Source organism: Tenebrio molitor, chromosome 7 (assembly GCF_963966145.1).
Source record: "Tenebrio molitor chromosome 7, icTenMoli1.1, whole genome shotgun sequence".
Taxonomy (NCBI): domain Eukaryota; kingdom Metazoa; phylum Arthropoda; class Insecta; order Coleoptera; family Tenebrionidae; genus Tenebrio; species Tenebrio molitor.
In genome coordinates this window covers 19,191,054-19,213,943 of record NC_091052.1, presented here as the reverse complement: position 1 = coordinate 19,213,943, position 22,890 = coordinate 19,191,054, and the positions used below count along the sequence as shown (strand labels likewise).

The following is a 22,890-nucleotide window of genomic DNA, read 5'->3' as shown; positions in this document are numbered from 1 at the left end:
ACAGTGTGAACATAAAGTTTGGAACAAAATTCATAGTAGCGTTATGTGATGCTTTTTGGAAAATCGCTCGGACAGGTCAATTTTATTTAAAAAAATGCCATCCTGTGACGTACAACTTGTTTAAATGGCGTCATTGGTTTTCGCGCAATGACGTCATCATCAATTTTTTTAAATGGCAACCCCCACTTTTTTCTTCTATTTTTGATAGACCTTCCTACTACCTAAACGATGAATGAAAAAAAATGGTACCTTACATATTTATAACAATTTTTTTTGAGAAAATGGCAAATTTTATTTAAAAAAATTAATTTAATTTTTGATGTAAAAATTTTAATTGACCCCAAACAAATACAAACAACCATCTAAGGTTAACAATAAAGTTTAACGCAAATGTTGAAATTATTCCGTGCCAACCATTTGGCACTTACCGACACTTTGTACACTGCGCTCAATAACGTCAGGGCTTTTCGTTCCATTTTAGAGCGAATTCGCTGCAGTAAATCTTTTAAATTGTTTGGTCGATTAAAATAAACCTTCTGTTTTAAATAAACCCATACAAAAAAAATTACATTAAAAAATAAATTAAATTTTTGAAATAAAAATTGCCATTTTCTCAAAAAAATTGTTATGTAAGGTACCAATTTTTTTCGTTCGTCGTTTAGGTAGTAGAAGGGTCAATCAAAAAGAGAAGAAAAAAGTGGGGGGGTACGTAGACGACATCGTTATCTTGGTGAGTAAAAAAATTAGATGCTGCTATGTCAGACAAGATGTAGCGAGTCTTAAATACTGTAACAAGGTGGGGCGCGGAGGCGAGTTTTTCAGTTATCCCTGCCTCCCGACCTCAGTCGTTGCCTTCCTTAGGAAAAGAAACCTTTACCTGAGGACACTCAAGCTGTGAGAACAAAAACTAAAGGTGAAAATCTGTGTTAAATAATAATTGGTAGTCATTCTAGACACCAAACTGATGCTTGCTTCTAACTTGGAAAATATCACCAACAAGACAACACCTGCTCTATGAGCGTGTAAATCCCTACTTGGATAAATTTGGGGCCACAACCAAGATGGGTCTTTAAGCCGTTTAGATATCTACAGAAGGAGATGGTAAAATTGGAAGCGTAAGGTACACAGATGGCCCCAAAATGGATTGGAGCACTGAAGCGGGACTGCATGAAGATTAGACTGAGTTGCCTGAATTTTCCAAGATGAAATAACGGCGATCACCACTTGTGCACCTGTGGAGGAACTATAGGAATAGATTCCACACCATGACGGACACAAGACTGTCTTGATGCGTTGGTGACACTGGCAGTACACAACAGAGTGAAACTGCAATGGATTCCAGGACACCAGGGTATACAAGGGAATTAAAGGGGCAGATCACCTTGCAAAAATGGAGTCTGAGAGAGTTCCAATAGAACCAGAGCCCTCCTGCAGGATACCATACAAGAGCGCGAAGGAGGTAGTAAGGGAGCTAGTGGCGAAGAAGTTCCGGGACTGAAGCATTCGTGGAGGTTCATTGAGAATCTCCTCGACCTCCAAAAACAAAACGGAAAAAATTCTGCAACTGAGCAGTTCAAAAATCAGGGCGGCAACGGGATTGATAATAAGACAGTGCAGTCTTAAGCACCTTAACGTGATTGTGATGACACAGTATCTTGTAGATTATGTGATGAGGAGGACGAACCTCACCAATTACATTCTATGCCAGCGCCCCAGTCTAACTGGAAGAAAGCACCTGTACTTCGGCGCTTCTCTTCCGGATCCTGAAAGAATACTAAATGCACTCATGGGAGATGTCTTCCGCTTCGTGGTAGGTACACGAGTTTAATACGATTAACACATTAGTGTGTTAGTGTTAGTGTTAGTGTTAATACTATTTTTATGCAATCGTATTTCGCGTACCTAAAACAGGCCGCGAAATCCAATTTCGCGGCCGTTACTCTTAACGACGCCCATTAAAGTAAACGTCATTTTAATATTTGATACAAATCAGAGTTTCCATGTAACACCGACGTTTAGATTTTTCTGGTATCAAGAAAGAAAGATTTTGCGGCTTTGATATACAAATAACTAGGTATGTATTTGACAATTGTAACTGTATTAATAGCTCGTATTCGAATAACTGAGAATGCGAGGAAAGCATGTGCTATGGATATCGTTACATATGCATAAAGTAGGAGAACCGAACGTTTCTGAATCTGTGATAAGCTGATAAAACTATCTCGACAGTTGGTCTCTGGAGACCAATTTCAATCCTCAAAAGTCATCTACTTCTGGACAGTAGTATACAGTATTAATACACAAGATTAAAGATGGATTGACATTCTTGCTAGACCAGAACACATCTATTATTACAAAAAGTAAAAGTAAAAGAAAAGTAAAATAACTGATTCCAGCATTGTTCCATCACCGGTGAATCAAGGGACTCAAATCTACGATTTTTGGATGTTTAGAATCTTTCGAAAACTTCGTTTTTATGGGTCTTACAGTTTATTTTGAATTAAGAGCGTAAGCATAATTTGGGTACGTTTAGTTATGTGTGTGGCGGAGTATATGAATGTACCAAGCAAGTTGGAGGTTTTATTAGCGGTGGTGTTACGTAACATAGATGTTTTATGTTTCCAGTATTTGACGCGTTGCACGCACCGTTCTTGAGTGTGCAATAAGTAAGGCCGGTGTCTCTCGGGGGTTGAATAATCCTTGGAAGGAGTTAATGTAGCAACGGGGGAGGAAACAAGCGACCGTGCGGAAGTCATTCGTATCGGACTCGCATAAATCAATAACCCGCAGCGACGAACGGCCGATAACTGAACTAAATGTGCGCCTGCCTAACAGAATAATAATCATGTTTCTTCTAATATTGCCGACGTTTCGGCGCGAGGAATCGATTCGTAAATGAAACGGTCGGTTATTTGTTAGTTGGCGACACTTCGGGAAATGACAGATTCTTATCGGTCACGATTCTTCGCAGATTTTCAATTTTCCCCAAGGAATTCCCATTTTCGTTACATTGTTTGAGTTCGTTTTTATCGGTCGTCCGTCGAGATGTCGGCTACGTGCAAATTTAATATCGTTCCGATGAACTCAACTAGATTTTAGAATTGCCGTACAATGACATGCTATGTCGGATGATATTACAAGTCATGCATGCATACCATTCCAGGCCAGAGGATACTCCAATAAGCCGATTACCTGTAACAGAATTGCTAACGTCAGAAAATATGCAATACATACGTCTGCAGTGCTACGGTCAAATAGTCTACCATTCACATTGTATTGCCGAGAAGAAATACCTAGTTGGATCTTAATGAAATTGTAGCCGTAAATCATTTCCATAGTCGAAAAAGAATTTCTATATATGCAGCGAAGTTTTTAGTCAAAGATATCAGTCAAGATCATTTTTTGCAGAACAATCAACGACTAATCTTCGTCATGCGTAATCTAAATGCGCCACGATACCTTGATAAGGCTTTATAGCCTATTATGGTGACCTACATAAAAGCTGTTCGTGAAGCATTTAACCAGCAGGATATTGATAAGTGATAAGTCTTTGATAACAAATAGTTCCTGCAAGAAGTCAAATTAAGTGTTTGTAAAATTGGGAAATCGAACGTCAATAGAACACATGATGGTTGAGAGATTATAGAATTTATTTGCTCTCGTAGTACCACTGAGGGATGCAGAGACCATTACTACGTATGTACTTGGGAAATACTCTCTTGGGAGGAAGCAGATGATCTTATTTTCGCCAAAGGAAGATAAAATAGATATGTCAATATGTATAGGATGTAACGGTTCTTAAATGAAGCTTCTAACTTGTTCTTGTTCTCTTTAAAAATTTGGTTGTGGTTTTTTAATTAGTAGTGTTAAAAAATATGGTATAATAATGATAAAATTCCATTGGCAGACAGAGTAGAAATAACGACGGCATTAACTGTCACCAGGTGTTCCAGTTGTAATCAGGCTTACATCTTTGTCTCGGGTTTTAATTAAATCACTAAGAAATTTAGGAAGGATTAAGGTTTCACAAAATGAAGAATCTTCCGGTTTTTATAAATGGCAAACTGTGGCGATGCCCCGGGAAATGAAATTTTGAAATATGTAAAAAATTACTCCTTTCAAACTCAACAAATGAGATGGGACGAGCTGATCTCCCGAGTGGGAATAAAGTAATCTCTTTAAGTAGTGAGATTTGATTGATTGAATGTGGACCAGAGAACAGCTCGTCCGCAACTTTATCGGAAATGTCTTCCCGCTGGTAAGTATCAATTAGCTAATAAAAATAAAATCCATGTAGGTGCGTTCACATTGATGACAAATTAATGACGGTGTGTTTAATTGGCGTAAAGTAAATTCGATTTATGGAATTAATGAGCACCGGTTGACTGAATATTCAAATTGACATCTAAGCTTAGATTCCGGTCGACAGTGCAGAGTGAAAGCTGTGCCATTGATTTCGCTAATTAAACAAATCTCGCGAAAAGATGCATTAAAATATTAGTCCACCCTAAAGATTCACTGAAATAAGGTTCTGTCAAGCTCAATTAAGTACAAACGCTTTTAACTTATTATAGAATAATAAAATATATTTATGAAAAATTTCATCTTTTATTACAACATAATTAAATTCATCCAGTTCAAGATTAAAACTAAGGTGGGTTGTTATTTTAACATTTGTTGTTTGTTTATAAATGTGTGGGTGAATAAAATTCTTGCTGTTTTACAATTTACATTAGGCTGATGAATGAATCACATAAAAATTGGAAAATGTGTAGGTAGTTCAAGGTTCAATTGCGCGTTATGCCCATAGCCATAACCATGATGAATTTAATATTATAGAGATTCACCCTTAGGTACTTAAGCTTGAAGTTATTTGTGGTAAAGACTTGTGGTTAATTAGGCCTGTCTAATTTAGGTACCTACCCTTTCACAATTTGGCGATTTACTCATCTAATTGGCTATACAATAAAACGTATTAAAGTAAAAAGAATAATATCTACTGTACATATAGCTCTTGATGGACATCATGATGATAAACACAATACATAATTTTTCTGGTGACGCTCCCTGCTTGTTGGAAACATTTTTTTGGTTATGTTCATTAGCAAATTACTGATTTTCAAAGCATCATTTAATTATGTTGATTAGCATTTGTTGTTTATTACATAAAAAAGAATACAGGGTGTTTGGGGTACAAGGTAACAAACTTCTCCTGTGTAAAGAAATAGACAAAATAAAACTTTTATTCTAGTAACATTTTTTAGTAGGTATGTGTTATAATTTTCTAGTAATCGTTTTTTCAATTTGAAGAACTACTGTGTGAGATCCACCGGATTTCTAAATTATAAAGGCCGCAGCTAAGGCATTTTCCTTTACAAATCTTTATTAGCTTTGTATTAATAATTACAGATACGAACAGTGGCTCTCAAATAGTGGAAACAGAGTTTAGTCAGTTTAGTTCAGCATAACACAAAAAGCAAATTGAAAAAAATGTCACTAAGAAAAGTTGTTCATTTAACCTAGCTGTGCATCTCAGAAAAGTCTGTTACCTTAAACATCAAACACCCGATATATAGAATTACTTTGTAATCGAGTCATCCATGGATTTGAATCCGTGTCTTTTGCGATTGATATGTCGAGGTCTAACCTGTGTTCAAGCTGTGTTTATTGGAGCGTGGAGTTCAAGTAACGACATACGATTTCGGATTCATGGCTAACTAGATCATAAATTAATTTGATCACTCTTTATATGAACATACAGGGTGATTTACGAGTAATAATGAGCCTAACAAAATCTGTGATATTTAAATTTTAAACAACATAGTCAACATGTCCGACATTACATTTAATTAAAATCATTATGGGCCAGTTTATAGAAAGAGAATTAAATATTTAATTCGAATTAAATTTTAATGCGTGATTAACCTATGAATCCGAAACTTCGATTGGTTGAATCTGATCACGTGTTCAGTTAATCTCGCATTTGATTACGATTAATTTAATTTCGCTTCTGTAAACTGGCCCTTAGTGGAATAATCAATTAAAACAGAAACTAAAAAATTATGGGGAACGTGTATTGTTGGTTGCATCACAAATTTTGTTAGACTTATTATTACTCGTGACTGACCTTTTATATTGAATCACGTTTAGCAATTTGTTGTTACCTAATGGTTTATGACCGACTCTTCATTTGTAAAAATAATGAAAGGATAAATAATGTCGTCAATTTAGAGATCCAAAAAATAAAAACATCTTTGAGTTTCGTCTTCCAAGAAGGAGAAGAAAATATGTGTAGCAACTTATTTCGACTGTACCCAATTATAACAAAATAATGAACCTTGTTCTTGAATGACTTGTAGGTTTTACATGTACTGTATTTATTTAGAAAATATTTTATCACAAATTTCCGACTAAAACTATGCATGTCAATGAACAAAATCTTTTTGTTAATTGAAATTTTAACAAATTATTGCTCATAGGGAATCTCGAATTATCCGAACCGAGTTATTCCAACTACTCTAGGTAGATGTTATAATTTATAGCGTCATTTACATTCAGGCGATACTCTGATTGCAGAAATGGCAGAGTACACCATACTCTCACAACGTATTACGTTGAATGAAACAGCTAAGCACAATTACTACAGCATTTCCTTTTATGATCATAAAGCCTTACACGGACCGAAAAATTCCATTAAAGTTCCAGATAAAATTTAAAATCCGAGGTTAAAAGCAGGTAATGGAAAATTCCCAAATGGAAAATTTTTGTTACAAGCCTTTTACTTCCTGTTTAAAAATGGATTCGCTGATTGGTTAAAGTAACAAAAACACATTTATCCAATGACCTACAAAACTTTTGCGTTATGAGATATAGGTAAATTCCCTAAGGAATACATTGTACCGAACTGTGTTCATTTTTTGTACAGGATGTCTATAAATGATTGTCTGGTCAAGCCAGCTTTGGAAAAAATATTATTGTACCGCTTTTTTGAAACAGATGCCTAATTTTAATTCGTTCGTTAACTGTCGCTCGTGACATTGACGTTTTGTTCGTGCTTTTCAGTCGAGTTTTCGTTCTTTATATTCGTTTCGTCGCAGTTTCATCAAATACGTACTCATTTAGAGTAGAGGTAAACAGACTGGCAAAATTTGTGAGGTTAGGTTTTGATGTTAAAGTTTTATTTTTTTATTTTAGCTTTATTTTCTTGACGATGGTTTATTCTATTGAACAGAACACGTCCAATGTTGTTTCTTACTTTCGAAATGGAAGGTTTATTAATGGTGAATGGACATATTCATTATCTGATTTAAAAAATAAATTCCTGGCAAAATATCCATTCAACATGTTGGAAGAAAAGATGGAGTCAATAACATATTAGACAGTTCAGTCTAGGTCGTATTTATCACTAGCATAAACCAAGAAATGTGAAAGTACTTAGATAAAAAGGCAGTATTGTATAGTGCCACACAGGATACAGTTGGCTTAAAAAAAAACGGGAAATGAAATATGACCTAATGTGAACTGAAAATTTAATTTGTCAATTTATGTCAATTTGTGTCTGTTTGACAGTGGTATTTCTGACACATAAGTGCAGTTTTTTAATCTAAATTCTAAAAGGCCGTTTCAAAGTATAAAAATTTAATAAAATCTGACAGAACTTTTTCTGACAGTTCCCGTTTTTTTTTAAGCCAACCGTACAGGGACAAAGTGTTATGAATATTTGGATTTGGTGTCATACCAATTATTGAATATAATATGTACACTGTGTGGCAATATGATGGGAGGATGACTGTTCCTCTGTTGATGGTGTTGATATTAAACAGGAGTTGATATTAGAGGGAGGAAAACACAGTTGAAACTTGTTTCAGGTTAAAAATCAACAAGCTAACCTAAAAATGTGACATTCAGTATTAAGCGGCACATGCAAAATTTGACAAGTTTTCATAATTCATACCAAGCTGGACCAGACAATCATTTATAAACATCCTGTACAAATATGACGAATGCTACAAAACATGAGGGATATTTTGATAGTTAATTGGAAATTTGTTGAAAACGATTTTAAGCACAAGCAGGTCTACTCCACATTTTTATTGTTGCGTTATGAAACTGAAAACATGGTAATCTGTGTAGATTTTCGTTGGCTAGAGCAGATGTTTGAAGTCGAAGCAGACAACAAAACTCCCACTAAGCTTTAGCCATCAACGTTTAACTCACGTACTCAGCTTATTGTGTATCTTGCTATTTGCTGCGTTGTAAAATCAAATATTTGAAATGCAAGCTAAATAAAATGGCACTAAAGCTAGGAGTTTTATGCATTATTTAAGTGTTAACTCTTATTACCTGTCTAAGGCAATTTATTTGATAACGTTTTAGGACCTCTCTGAAAGCATTATTTACTTTACGGTCAGGAGCGCTCACAAGTAAAATAATTTTTTAGTGGAGCAATAAATTTTTTTACCTCTTTGAAAAAGTTCTTTTGTAACGTCAGAGCTGAACTTTTGACACTGCGATTAGTTTGATTGAGCGAAATGCAACATCGGTAGAGTGAATAGTATGCATCTGCAATAATGCATAATCGAATGTGGCGCTTGAACAATTTATTGGTAAATATTTCGCTCGACGATGCAATATAAAGGATTAAATTTCACACAAAGCTTACGTTATGAATAACATAATCTATTTAAACGTCGGGGCGCATAAAAGCTGAAATGTGAAGTAACACCGGAGCAGTGTTGTGTGCGTCTGTCTGCGATGAGTGTAGATAGAGTGTCGCAGCTTAATTTAATTTCAGTCGAGATTTAACACAAAGACCGGAGCTTTGAAATCATCAGCGACCCGTTTAGAGTCACTAAAGATAACCGCATCGAGCCATTTACATTTTGATGAGTTCGAAGTTTCTTTTGTCTCTGTGTTTGCACCAAGTTCCATATTGGAGGCGTCGATATTCGTATTGAAATTGGCTTAAGTTTGAATTTGCCTTCGTAACGGTGCCCCATTATTGCCAAACGTCGTCCAACTTTGACATTTTAAAACAACTCGATGTATCTCACCGAGTGCCGGTTTTATCGCGACGCTTTTTTCCGCAAAAATTTATCTTGTTTAACAGAAGCGGCCCACCAAATTAATTGTGATAAAAGTTTAATGGCTTTGGGCCCCAATTCTCACCGCTCTCGTAAAGAAAACCACTTTTATACTCGCAAATTGAAAGAATCATTACCTGCTGGATGGCAAGGTTTTTCACCTAAATCAAACGATTATTCACTTTGGGAGGAAAAATGGGAAATCTACTCGTACAGGGGAGGTGGTAGAAGGCATTAACGAGCAACGCGATATTGCCTACTTGGTGGCGATTTGCCTTCTGTCACCTGCAAAGCTCAGGTCCTGAGAGTTCTCATCCCTGAGAAGATCCAACTTAGTCATCTGATACCCGCAATTTGGTCTATCCGGAGAGAACAAGTTTCAGCGCTTCTAAAAAATCAAATAATCACCTCGTTAAAATTCTGAAGCCAATTACTACCTTTGTCTGCGGTGGCATAGTTTGACTTTAGATTTGTGTAGCGTTCCCTTTCTGTCGACCCTTTGAAAGTTTCAGCTTAAATAAATAAAACTGTTTGGAAATAATTTACTGTTGGAAGTGTTCGTACATAATTTACCGCGAATAACTTGAAGAAGTTTAGCTAAGTTGGAACGACGGATATCACAATGGATTCTTAGATATTTGAAGAAGATAAATGACCAGCAATTCGTCCATCTAACAAATGGATTGCATTACGGGCCCGAACTTTTTCCACAGACACTTCACTTTCTATGACGAACAGATTGGAGTTGATACTGTTGGAAAACTCCAATACTTTTGTATTGATTCGACCCGACATTGTTTTCCATTGAAATTTTAATAATTTAATAGCCGGAGGCAGTGAATATTTTTTCCATTGTTCAAACAAACACAACAACAAAATCAACAACACTACAAAGTGGTTTGGAGGAATATAGTTGCTGGACATGCTCAGAAAGGGGATTCATTGTCTCGACGAAAATTGGTGCAGAGCAGCGGTTTCGTAGGGAGAGTCAGTTAACGTCTGGTGTGCTCGTTATCATAACGCAATATAATGAAACAATCAATACCTGGCAGAAGCCAAAAGGTATCCTGACGTTATTAAATTTAAACGTCGTTTCAATGGAACGGAATTCTTGATCTCAAAATCTGTTTGTGACGCATCTCTCTAATGGTCTATTGAATACAACCCCCACTATGCCGTGATAGGGATACAACAAGGCAGTGCAACAACATAAGATTTATCGGTATAGCAGACTGACAACGTTTTCATCACAGTCGAATTGCTACTGTCAACACAACTAATAACACCACATCTGCCGTACAAAAGATCTAAATGTCATCGCAGAACGATACCGTCTAAATTTAGGACGATGTAAAGCGTCTTACACAAAGGGAAAAATAATGCGGCACGTCATTATTAAAAGGGAGCGAGCGCCGTTATCATAGGTGGAAATTGAAAAGAGATTTAAGGGAAAAGCGTGGGAAAACACGTCCTGAAGAATAAAACACTGGTGTGTGTGATTAGTGAAAAGTTACTTCGGTAGCAGCTTTAAAAGTGAAGTTAGAAAGCTCGAAGCACCACAAATGTTTTGTAAAATACTTTGTCAGTGTTGCGGCGCCGATTGGCCGGACTGTAACTTTTCCGACGGGATAAATTCACACCAACAACCTTTACTTGACGCCCTTTCACGAGGTCCCTTATCAAAACACATTACCTAATTTAATTGTCCATTTTAGTAATTGTTCCAATGTTTGAATGCAAGATTCGACTGAAACAGTCTCTGACTATCATCCATTACCAAGTTATACAACAAGTTGTACACGAACAAAACGACCAGATTTTAACACATTACTTGTGCCAACATATCCACTAATACTTTAGCTTTAGACAAACATCTCACGATACACGGTACAAAATATACTACGATTAAAAGCATAAAAAGTTTCCTGCAGACTACGTATTGACGGTACAACAACCGAATTCTTTGAACTAGCCCAAACAAATAACAATTCATTTGCCAATTCGACCTACGTCAGTTGATAGCCTTGGATAGAATTTTTGTCTGCCAATTTCTGACACCGGCTAACTTCTTTCAAAAGAGTTGGCTCTGAAAAATTATTTTTACGTCTAGATGTACTTCGTCCAGCGAGAGATTGGGAGATTTTAAATTGTAGGCTTGTAACCCAACACTACAAAATGCACTAGAATACATTATACATTAATTAGAGCATAATTTCAAGGCAAAAATGATACTGCTTGAAGGATATAAACTGATCGAAAAAAGTTAGGGATATTGATATTATACATAATTTATAACGTATCCCAAGAAGAGTAAAAGTTTGACATAAGTCAAAACTCACTATATATGTGAAAACGTTTATTAAAAAAACATTTCAATAATTCTTCTTAAAAAAATTTACTCATGCATTTTGATAAAGTTAACTTAAATATTTAGCAATATCCCTAACTTTTTTCAATCAGTTTATTTCAAATTTCACGTGAGCTAGGTACTACTTTCTCTAAGCTTTCTCTCGCTGGACAAACTTTATAAGTTTTATAAACCCAGAGTTACTGTAAAAAATCTGGGGTAAGCAGCCTTTATTACCTCAGTCAAGGGCTCTTCGGCAATCAAAAAACTTATGTTTCGTTTTGGATCGGATTATATGAGAATTGACTGTTATTTTTATTACATATTATTATATTATTACTACATTGACTGTTATTTACAGTTTGATCAGTGCAGATCACAACAGTCATTGAAAAATATCCAGAATAATAAATAAAAAATAATAAATAATAAAAATAAATTCATAACGCCCTCATCAATTCATAATTGCAAAGATGCCAATTTTTTTTTTTTTTTTAAAGAACACGTATAGTGAAAAATAAAATCTTGTATGCACCACGGCGTCACCGAATGATTACGCCCATCGAACGATATTCATCTCTCGGGCTAAAGCCCTCGAGCTGGATTCATCGTTCTCCGGATGTAATCATCGTTGTAACGCCCTTGGTACATAAATAGCTATTTTAATGTAAAACATTGCAAAGAAAGATAAAAAACAGAAAGATTTTTTGTTTATAAATTTTAGGTTAGCTGTCAAGATGCTCTAATTACAACTGTCAATTTACACTTTAAACAAGCAAAACAATTGACGGTTTCCGACGCCTTCCCAGTCCAGGATTTCATTTGAACCCCCGATATAAGACCTACTTTGTAGGAAATTTCCTAATCTGTAATAAAATAATAAGGTACGAATATCTGTTAGGGACCCTTTTTGTCCTTAAGTAGTAACAGAAGCATGGTGGATGGCTGGACTGGGGTTTGAGGGTTGTCATTACTTTACATAACTATCTATGTACCTACACTTGATCATCATTACTTGGTAGCAATGCCCGTAATTACGAAGTTCAGCCTGAATGCTGAGTAACTGCTGGGAGAGTGATGGGAATGGATAATAATAAATGATGTTTATTATTAATCAATATTTACATGATGCTTCAATGAATACAACATTTCTGTTTAACAAAAACAATTAATGACATATTCAACATTGGCAATATTGAGCTAGTGTTATTAAGTAATGAATTCTTCCATATTATAAATTATGGTCATGAACAAAAGACGTTTGACATTGAGATTAAACTGTGTGGAAGTCATTGACTTTATCTCATCTGGAAGATTGAAAGACGGTTATATAGTATAGAGCCTCAGTAATCTACACCTTGTTGAGTTCTTTTCAGATGATGTACATTATTGGCAGTTTATTTTTGTTCGTTCATAAGAACTATATTGTTGACAGCGTTAGTATATCTATGAAATAGTTTCTAGAGTTGTCACATTGTTTCAGCTCACAGAGTACATCATGAACAGTTCATTGCCAGCTGCGGAAGTATCCCATTGGAGAATTCCATAATTATGATAAACTGTTGTGGCAATTTACAAAATACTATAACTCGTACTGTTTATAGGGTGCTATAATATTTCTTAACTGTTCTAATTTAGTAGATAACAGTACTAACTTGTTTCTTTATACATTCGACATTATTTACTGTCTACTTTCAATACAAGGAATTTCAGACAATTTATTGTTTTCTTGTGTTTTTGGTATCTGTAAATGTTGATCTTTGTCTTTATTAATTTGAAGTTTATTAGTACTAAATCAAGTTTTGTTAATTGGATACTAATACCTTCGATTTTTTACACTAAGTTCGCTTTCAGCTTTTGAACTATAATAAGTTAATATTGAGATCGTTGATGTAGCCTATAGAAATGGAACCCATGATAGACCCTTTTGGTATACCGACTGGTCTTTCTCTAGAAAATTCATTATTCCGATAGACTTTATATTTTCTGTGGGATAAGTAGGCTTCTAGAAAATGGAGAGGTGGATCATGGATCGCATAATATTTTAATTTGTGTAGCACGACGTGGTGAGGGATTAAATGAAATGCTTTCAGCAAGTACTTTTTCGTTTTGTGCTTCAATTATTTGGTTAATTACTTTCATCAAAGTAGTTAACTTTTGTGTAATGTTTTTCGTGCTTATTTCTGATAGTTCTTGTGCACTTGTGGCACTTTTTTGTGCCTCTGTGTATTTAAAGTGTTTTTAGGAAGCTATTTCACTCATAGTAAGGTTTTGTGACTCTATTTTTATAGCGTTTTTGCGACTAGGCATTGATGTTTCGATTTATTAGAGCTTCCAGAAGCGTGTCGTTCGAAACAAAGTTAAAATGGACTTAGTGAATTTAAAATGTTTAATCACATTTTCGGTTTATTCACTTATTGAAGATACTATGGTTTTGCATATTATGATGCATTTCAATTTCATCCTGTATATATGTAACTTATGTAAGTCGTATAAAGCCATCTGTGAGAAATTATCGGTTGTAATTCCACGAGAGCTCTGAAGAAGTGATCGTTTTTTAACACGAAAGCTCTCCTAGGTAACAACGAGTGTCACTTTGGCAGTATAAATTATGTCAAAGTGACACGAGTGGTTACCTTTTGAGAGCTTGAGTGTTAAAACAGATCATTTCAAGAGCTAGAGTGTAATTCGGTTGATTATTTCATGAATTAAATAGTACCATTTGACAACAGTATTTATTTTATTACTTTAGCAATAGGATTGAAAACATCTGAAAAACCTACTTGGCGAATTATCACTATAATCCAAAAAATAAAGCCTTACGATTGGTTGAAAACGATGATGAATGAAATAATCTCTCAAATTATTGAATTTTTGTCTTACTATTCTTCATATTTTAGCAAATTTTAGATTCTATTAGTACACACATATGTATTTATACAGGGTGTTAGGGAATGGTCTCCCAAGAATTTCAGGGTGAGTTTATCAGGGAAAATGTGGTCGAAAACCTTTATACCGTTTTTGGATAAATTAAACGGTCTTCTGAAAATAAAATTGTTCCCTGCTGTTTTGGGACTACTGAAATATTGCTTTGTGCACGAAAAAATCTTATATGTTTCGACTTAAAAATGATTGCTTGGTCACGATTCAAAATTTACTACTGTCAAAGTTTACATTTTAATTTGATCTATCTTTTGTCCGTCGCCTGCGAAGATTACAATCGTTTACAATGCCCGAATATTCTATTGAGGAGTACGCAGATATATGGGAAATATAGCGGAAAGGCCAATGCTGCTGTCCGAAAGTACGCTAATGCTTATATTAGGACAACCGGAGGACATTTTGAACATTAATCAAGTATGATTTTTTCAATACAAATGCAAGTAAATAAAGTTATACAGAAATTAGCGAGTCTTATTTGTTGGTGATCAATGCTCAATTTCAAATCCCTTTAGAGGTTGATCGAGATGTGGTATCACAAATAAAACTGCAGAAATAATTTCAGTTCATTGCAACAATAAAAGGGGTGGTGAATGAGGATAATAATATTTCGAATAAATTATTAATTTTGATAATAAAAAAGGCAATCCTGGTGGCTTTTGATGAGATACTATCCAAGGGAACTATTTAAAACCGAAACGTCATTGTGGCAGTAGGTACTCGATAAATCTGACATAAAGACATTGTTGTCTTTTGGTTGCTAAGCAATTAACTTTAATTACAGAACTTTAACCATTCATGTTGGGAAAAAATGGTATTAAGGTTTTCTACCACATTTTTCCTCACAAACTCACCCCCTGACATTCTTGGGAGACCATTCCCTAACACTCTGTATTTGTATTTTGTTCCATATAATTGTGTCTCGAGTAAACCAGGTTGTAAAAGCAAAGCACTCTCTTTCAAGCAACATCTTTAATGAATTCAATTCAATTAATTGTGCTGTGGCGGATCATTGGCAGTGGTAGTTCCATTCTCGTATGTTATGTTTGTTTATCAAGTAAACCAGGTGGTAAAAAAGCAGCCTGTCAAACAACATTTTTAATTAATTCACATCTGTTTGAAGTCTCCTGAAACAATTTCGGAACGAAGTGTATACCATAAAACTTAACGAAACAGTTGTTTTTCTGAGTTTCAGGAATGTTTTTTCAACAGTACATTCGAAATATCCTTTGAGTTTGTAAACAATAATTAACTCGTGTACCTTATCATGCCCATATTTTTAATTAAATGACATGATCTTGTATTTTACGGTGTGTTATGGAAATTGTACACAAATAAATATACAACTTTGTTTTTGATACAATTTCTACTAACTAAAATTGGTTGACTGAACCCTTGTCACGTTTCATAACGTGTAATATAATAGATACCAAAGCAACATTCAAAATAATAAAATAAACCAACAACTCAGCTTCACTTACATCGTAAAAGAATTACTTGAATTTACACACGAGGCTAAAACTTTCAATATCTTAAACTTAAACCATTAAACAGTCAGATTTTCCGTAATTTCTTTAAACATTCAGCGAAAACTTCATTTTAAATTTTAATATAGCGATTATCTAAATTGCACTTTTATATCGCTAACTGCTTACAAACTAAAAGTTTTGTACCGTTTAGAACCATTTAGTACACTACGGACCGACATCTGTTGTTGAATTCCACTTGCTTTATTGTTTTATTCAGTAATCTAAATTTACGTAATTTAAAACAATCTATTACAGTTGTCATGTTAAGCCAGTAATTAAATTTAATATAATATATTCCATTATGTGCAAACATCAAAGCCACGCGTACGGCTTTTGATTTGGCATTAACGGATTAATTTGATCGTAAACGCGGCAAATATCGGGTGTTCATTTAGATGTATCCTCAAAGTTGGCGTTGAAGAGTCGATTGACTCGATTGTGAACGCTCCACGGATTACATATCACGGATCAGCTGTTTAAATTTAACCTCACTTGCGTTGTTTGTGTTTTTACTTTGCAGATGGATGAGTGGTGCGTTCACAATCGACTTTTCAACGCCAACTTTGAAATGAATACCCGATATCGATGAGGGGGGGGGGCGAAAGAAGAGGTGAAGTTGTGAAATATTATCCACCGCATTTTCATGAATTTAATTCCACATCAAAAGTGTCATCTAAGTGTTCGATTGAAAGAATAAAGCGGTATTTAAGTGATGGCAAATTTCTGCGGCTTCTCCTTGTGTTGCTTTCGTGTTAATTTACATCATTTGATCATATTATAAAAGCATCGCTGGTTCGTCATATTTCATTTTAATTAAAAGGAAATCGCTGATAGAATGGCATGTTTCGACTATTTACACAAGTTCAAAACAAGACTAATATTTCGATATTAAGTATATAGAGATGTTATTACGAGCTTGCTTCCGCGTCGTCCTGCAATTGGTCTTCGCTTTTGTACATTTTTACAGTCCATACATTCGCAATGGAATTTCTAGAAATGAGGAGATTGTATCTAATAAATTAAATTGGAGAAGAATCTCAGGAAGACGACCAATAAGTAAATTAAAGAGTACGCGTATAAATGTATGGAATTTCTCGTATATAAAATTTCCCGACATTCAACTAATAGTTCCAGAGAAAAACGTGAATGCTCGAGTTTAATATCACAGAGTACACAACCAAAAATTCCGCAAGAACGTCGCAAAAGGTCTGCCTGAAGAAAATGATCATCACGAAAATATGTTTCGCGAAAATATGTAAAAGTAAAAAATGGAGGTGTACAAATTGGGGTAAACACCTCACAAATAACGTTAATGTTTTCAGCATTTCGTTTCTACGATCCATTTCTGTTTTGTAAATTGCATATTTATTACCCTCGTCAGCGTATTGGATTTGTGTGATCCACATTTTAATTTAGTTTAATTTTAAGCAGGATACGTTTTCATTTTTTTGCCAGTTAATCACACGTTGACAGAAAGAATTGCTTTTTAAAGAGACAAGGGATTACATCCGTTTAATTACAATTTAAAAAAAATCGCAATTATTTACTGCTTTAAATATCACTTGATTAATCATCGAACGCTTGAAAAAATGTGGGTTTGTCGTTCTGGACATGATTTTTGCGCTCGCTTCAAGAATCTGTTTGTTTTTTGATGCAGTGATGAATATTTCTCCACGGTTTAACGGCTTTAGCCACACATCAATTAATCAACATTAAAATTTTACGTTCGCTCCTGCTATTTGAATAAGGAATATTTATTTCAATACTGCGAATTTTTAACACTCACGACACAAAACGTTCGAAAGCACAGATTCAATGTTGCAATGATAAATTAATATTTCGGTAACAAATGTTGCTTTTACGAGAGTAAATTTTTTGTTTTTTCAACAGTTAATGGAGTGCTTTATGTGTTTGTTTGTAAAGTGCCTTAAATCTTGTTTTTAATTTTTAACCATAACAAAAGCATAACAACCAGTTTTTTCCGCTTTTACCTATTAATACACGTTTTATGTTGATTTTTGCAAAAAAATTATAACCTCCGTTTACGAGGAAAAGATAAAAATTTTAATGGCGATTAAATTAGGACGTGACCAAAGTAATGCAACAATAATAAGAAAGGCGCGGAAATCCGACTGTGGTTTTCATTTCTCCAGTGAATTATCATTTTTTAACTTTGGCACATGCAATTTCTGGACTTTTCTCAATTAGCCGAAAACTTAATATAATAAACTTTCAACATGTCAAGTACAAAATGATCAAAAAGAAAACAAATCAGAGCAGGCGTTGCAAATTATTATCGGTTATGTCGTAGGGAAATCCTATACAAATAAACTTTCATGCATGGGCGTAAATAATTTGTGGTCTCAAACGGTGTCTTATAATAATGAATTATATGTACAGTCGTTGCAAAAAAATCCAGTACATCAAATTTTCAATAGCTTAATTCATCCTTTTTGTTGTCAATTTTAATGTTACTGAGACAAGCAAAATGTCAAAACTTTTCATTTCTTACGTTAGACATAATGACATTCCTTGTGTCAGACATAACCTATGTATTTGAAAAACCATGCCATTAAAAGTAAGAAAAACCTGATTTACATATGTTAAAAATAGGAAAATTCAGGGCTCTTGATTTTTATGATGTACTCTATTTTTTTTCAACCGACTGTACCTCACGAATTTTACACGTTGGAATTATAATCGTAAGAATGGGTAATTTACCAGCTTTATTGCCAAACGCGATCCCACCGGTAAGCAGATTTTTTAGTGAAATGTCAAACAAACGTCAATTTTAAAGCAACGGTATTGATGCTAGCCTTGAAAATAGTTTTCGATTTCGGTGAAGTTTACGGACGTTTCCTGTAATTGTAAGTAACAATTATCCCACAATAAGTGGTAAAATATTTACTGTTGAATATAAAGCATTCATTATTAATAAATTAATAATTATATTAAATTAACGAGAAGTAGGCAACCAATAACACGACTGTGTATAGCAAGTATACATATGTGTACGATCAAGCTAAGAAAGACGTTTCGATAAAACAAGAAATGTGGTAGGTAGCGGTCTTGATTTGTTTTCTTGTTGATCACTCTGTACTTCTTATTTGCGTCAAAGCATTTATACCAAGTTTAATTAACCTCAAAATTATTATTACGTAACCGTTAGTGGTTTGGATGTTTAAGAGCTGTGTAGCAGTGCCGTTTTATTGATTTGACAGCCACTCAAATTTTATTAAACAGCTTTAATAATTCAGAAACTAATTAATTTTAAAATTGTGAACATTGGTAACGAACGAGGGTTGTTTATTGAAAGTCTGGGATTTGCGAATTCTTGAAAAATTCACGGCACGATGTAAGGTTTGCGGTCAAAAGTCTACACGTCCCAATTTCAAAGAGATCAAAGAACAAATGTCAAAGCGACCGCAAATAAATAAAACGCAAAAAACACGAAATACTTGAAAACGTCGGTTTTAAGCATGCTTACCCCCTATCGGAAGTTTCTAGGTTTACGTTTCAAAGATAAAAACAATGGGATTGACGAATATTTCCCTTCAAGGAAACATGTCCGAAGTGGGATTTTACAAAAAGAAACAATGCTATTCTGGCTTGTTAGCTTAGGAAAGGTGCTGCTATCTCTATCTACAATGAAAAATGTTATAATGAGAACAAATGTAACTTTCTTGCCTACGAATAGTTCTATACTAAGGGCCAGTTTATAGAAAGAGAATTAAATATTTAATTCGAATTAAATTTTAATGCGCGATTAACCCATGAATCCGAAACTTGGATTGGTTCAATCTTGTCACGTGTTCAGTTAATCTCGCATTTGATTACGATTAACTTCATTTCGCTTGTATAAACTGGCCCTATCTTTTTATTCCCTTAATATGGAAACCTTTACATACCTACATATTTGATTGCGCTTTATAAAGAAATTTTACTTTTTCTCGTGCTTACGCAGAATAGTTACAGATACATTTGATGCATTTATGCAGTAAATCAAATTATCACAACAACAAAATTACTCTAACCGTATGAACTGATAAGAATGATAAGTTCTGGAAAAAATAACAAGTAATAAATCAAAATTTATTCTTTACTACTTTCTCAAAGTCTAGTTTATTCTTATAATCTGTGATCTTTAAGCGCTCGAAAATCGCCCCTTTGTGTATCTCCATAAGACGGTTAAACTGTCATTTTTTTTCTGAAAAAAGCGAAATAACGAAATTATTATCCAATATTTAACCGATTCGACTATGATTAATGACGAGACGCCCGTTGTGAAACTTGTGGGCGTATCCAACTGCCCATGGATGTCAGATCAGATGTCAAACAAATGTCAAAAATAGCACAAGATTGCCCTTCAATGTTAATAGGTAAGTTGTAAGTTGTAATCGTTTGCTGTTTACGTTTTGATAACGTTTCTTGTATTTAGCGAACATCTGAAGTAAGTGTGTACTGTTAGAAAACGAAATGCACGGGGAGCGACGGACGGCTCAAAAATTGATGCAGATCGCGGCAAACTCATTGTTCGAGTTGATCTAATCCGAACACAGTCCCGGGCGAAAAGTGTATGATTTCTACATAATTGCTCCCGATGTAAAGTTTCAGGCTACATAGGTAAAATTTCTGAGTTCGCTAGAGGAAGAATTATAAATTATTATTGCAGGTTACTTGTCACTAAGTGTGACCCTTTTCGATGCAATGAAATCACCAATTTGACAATGACAGATATCGAAGATTTGGGCTCTGCTATCGTAGTAAAAGTTCAGGATACTAAAAATTACAAATCGCGATCATCATGTGGAAATTTCCAGAAAGTACACTGGATAGAATGAATAGCATTGTAGACTTTACTAGTATTATCCAGACTTCAAGTACCAATAACAAGGGCAGTAGAAATTACTAGTGTCTTAAAATTTGAAGATTGTAACTGCAGGAAAAGAAAAGAAGAAGATAAAATAGTATACAGATGTCCCAAAAAATATCACACTAACGGTGCACTACGGTGTAAAAGAGATTACCGTAAAAACGTCAGAAAAATGTTAAAAAAATTCTATTGGACTGATTTGCTAATTTGGCGGTCTTTGAAAGTGGCGTTTAATAGGTCAATTATTTCGTAATACATATATGCATTAAATTGCCATGAAAACTACCTTGAATCGTACGTATTATCACAAAGTACAAGATCACTCACTACCAAAATCTAATCCTGCATAATAAAGAATTTAGAAGCTTTGAAAATCCTAAAAATTATCTTAAATCCACTACGGCAACATTGCAAGGTAATGTTGTACGAGTATTTCTTTGTTTACATTGTATTATCGTTAACTGAATAATTGTTTTTTTTTTGTTTTTTTGTCTATGAAAATTTGTTTCCATATTTTTTTCATGTACACTTAAACATTCTCGATAAGGTAGTAAGTAGTTAGTGCGCCAATTTTGGGACACCTGTATATCATTCAGAGTAGAAGCTCTTTTGTGCTTCGCCCAGTTGTCGACCTCAACTGCGTTTCGGTCTTCAATCTCTGGGCTTAGCGCAAAAAGAGACACTTCTACTCTTAATGATATAATATACCGTGTGAGCAACAAGTACTGATTGAGTTGGCAATAAATTCTGGTGATTTTTGGTGACTTTTATGTCATGTTCCAACGATAAAACCATTTTATTAATAAAAGATTACAAAAACCAAGACGTTTAAATTTGAAATGTATACCAGCTGTCAATACTGTCAATAAAACAAACCGAAATAGGTACAATTCACTGTCTTGAAAATTTTACGTAAAATTTTTTTTTGCCAACTGAAACAGTTATTGTTGCTCACCCTGTACTATTATCCGAAAAAATAAGAAATAATTGTTTCCTGACTCGTCTTCTTTACCCAAAAATGTACATACAGAAAAAAAACTTTAAATAATATAAGTCTGTCAGAAGATCGTGTAACATTATTTTTCTTATATGTAGTAGTACATAATAATTTACCATTGGAAATTTCTAAAAATTGAGTGTTTGTCTTGAACAGACTGAAATTGTGAGAAAACGCAAAATTTTAAACTTATTATAAAATTCAATTTAGCAGCTAGTCAGTGTACTAATTTTGTTTCTGTATTCACTGACCCGCAATTAATAAATAATTAGTTAATTTCTGCTTTCTACTTCTCAATAAATGCATGAATTCTCTGAAACAATGTATTTCAAAAATTATAAATTTAGTCCTTAAATTATATTTCATGTAAATTTGCTTGTCATAAATTTTTTTTCAACAAAATTAGTATGTATATTTAATGTAATTATAATTAGCAATGTAGCATACAGTGCGAATGTATCAGGCGTTCAAATCAAATCCTGAGCTGGGAAGGCGTTGGACATCGTCAATTGTTTTGCTTCTTTAAAGCGTAAATTGACAGTTATAACTAGAGCATGTTGACAGCTAACCTAAAATGTATAAACAAAAGATCTTTCTATTTTTTCTTTCTTTGCAATGTTTTACATTAAAAACAGAATAACTAACGATTCCTATTCTCGAAGTAAAAATATAAGGGCACTCTTTGCTAAAAACAAACATGTTTAATTATGTGCCGATTAAACATAAATAAATATCATTCGTGTTAAATGACGGGAAATTCAACCTTTATACTGTTCCAAATGGTTTACGTATTTCAACTCCTACTCAGCCTAGATTTTCATTTGAACGCATGATATAACCTGTAAGTAAGTCTGGAATTCATGGGAGTGTTATACCTGTTTCAAAATTTTTGCTGAAAATCAGTCAAACAGGCAACAGCGCTGTATATCCATTCTCCGCTATTGAAAACACCATTACGATTCAATGAAGAATCTTTTATGTTCTGAAGTAAAAACCATTTTTGCGTTAAAATTTGATTCATAGTGATAGTTGTTTGACGTTTATTAGGTGAGTTAGCAAAGATACCAAAAATTTAACACTGTCAAAGTCATAGCCGCCCCTTATCTAAGTAATTGTTGATC

General features: G+C 34.2%; 1 protein-coding gene and 1 long non-coding RNA gene across 2 annotated transcripts in view; one reads left to right on the top strand and one right to left on the bottom strand.

Annotated features, from left to right (window-relative positions):
* Positions 1 to 22,890, bottom strand: part of mub (poly(rC)-binding protein mub) — a 127,624-nt gene that overhangs the window by 44,045 nt on the left and 60,689 nt on the right. The gene's annotated exons all lie outside the window — the stretch shown is intronic.
* On the top strand, positions 20,201 to 21,846 carry LOC138135801 (uncharacterized). The gene is made up of 3 exons (XR_011161087.1): positions 20,201 to 20,278; positions 20,338 to 20,522; positions 20,572 to 21,846. It is a non-coding gene; the product is annotated as an uncharacterized lncRNA (long non-coding RNA).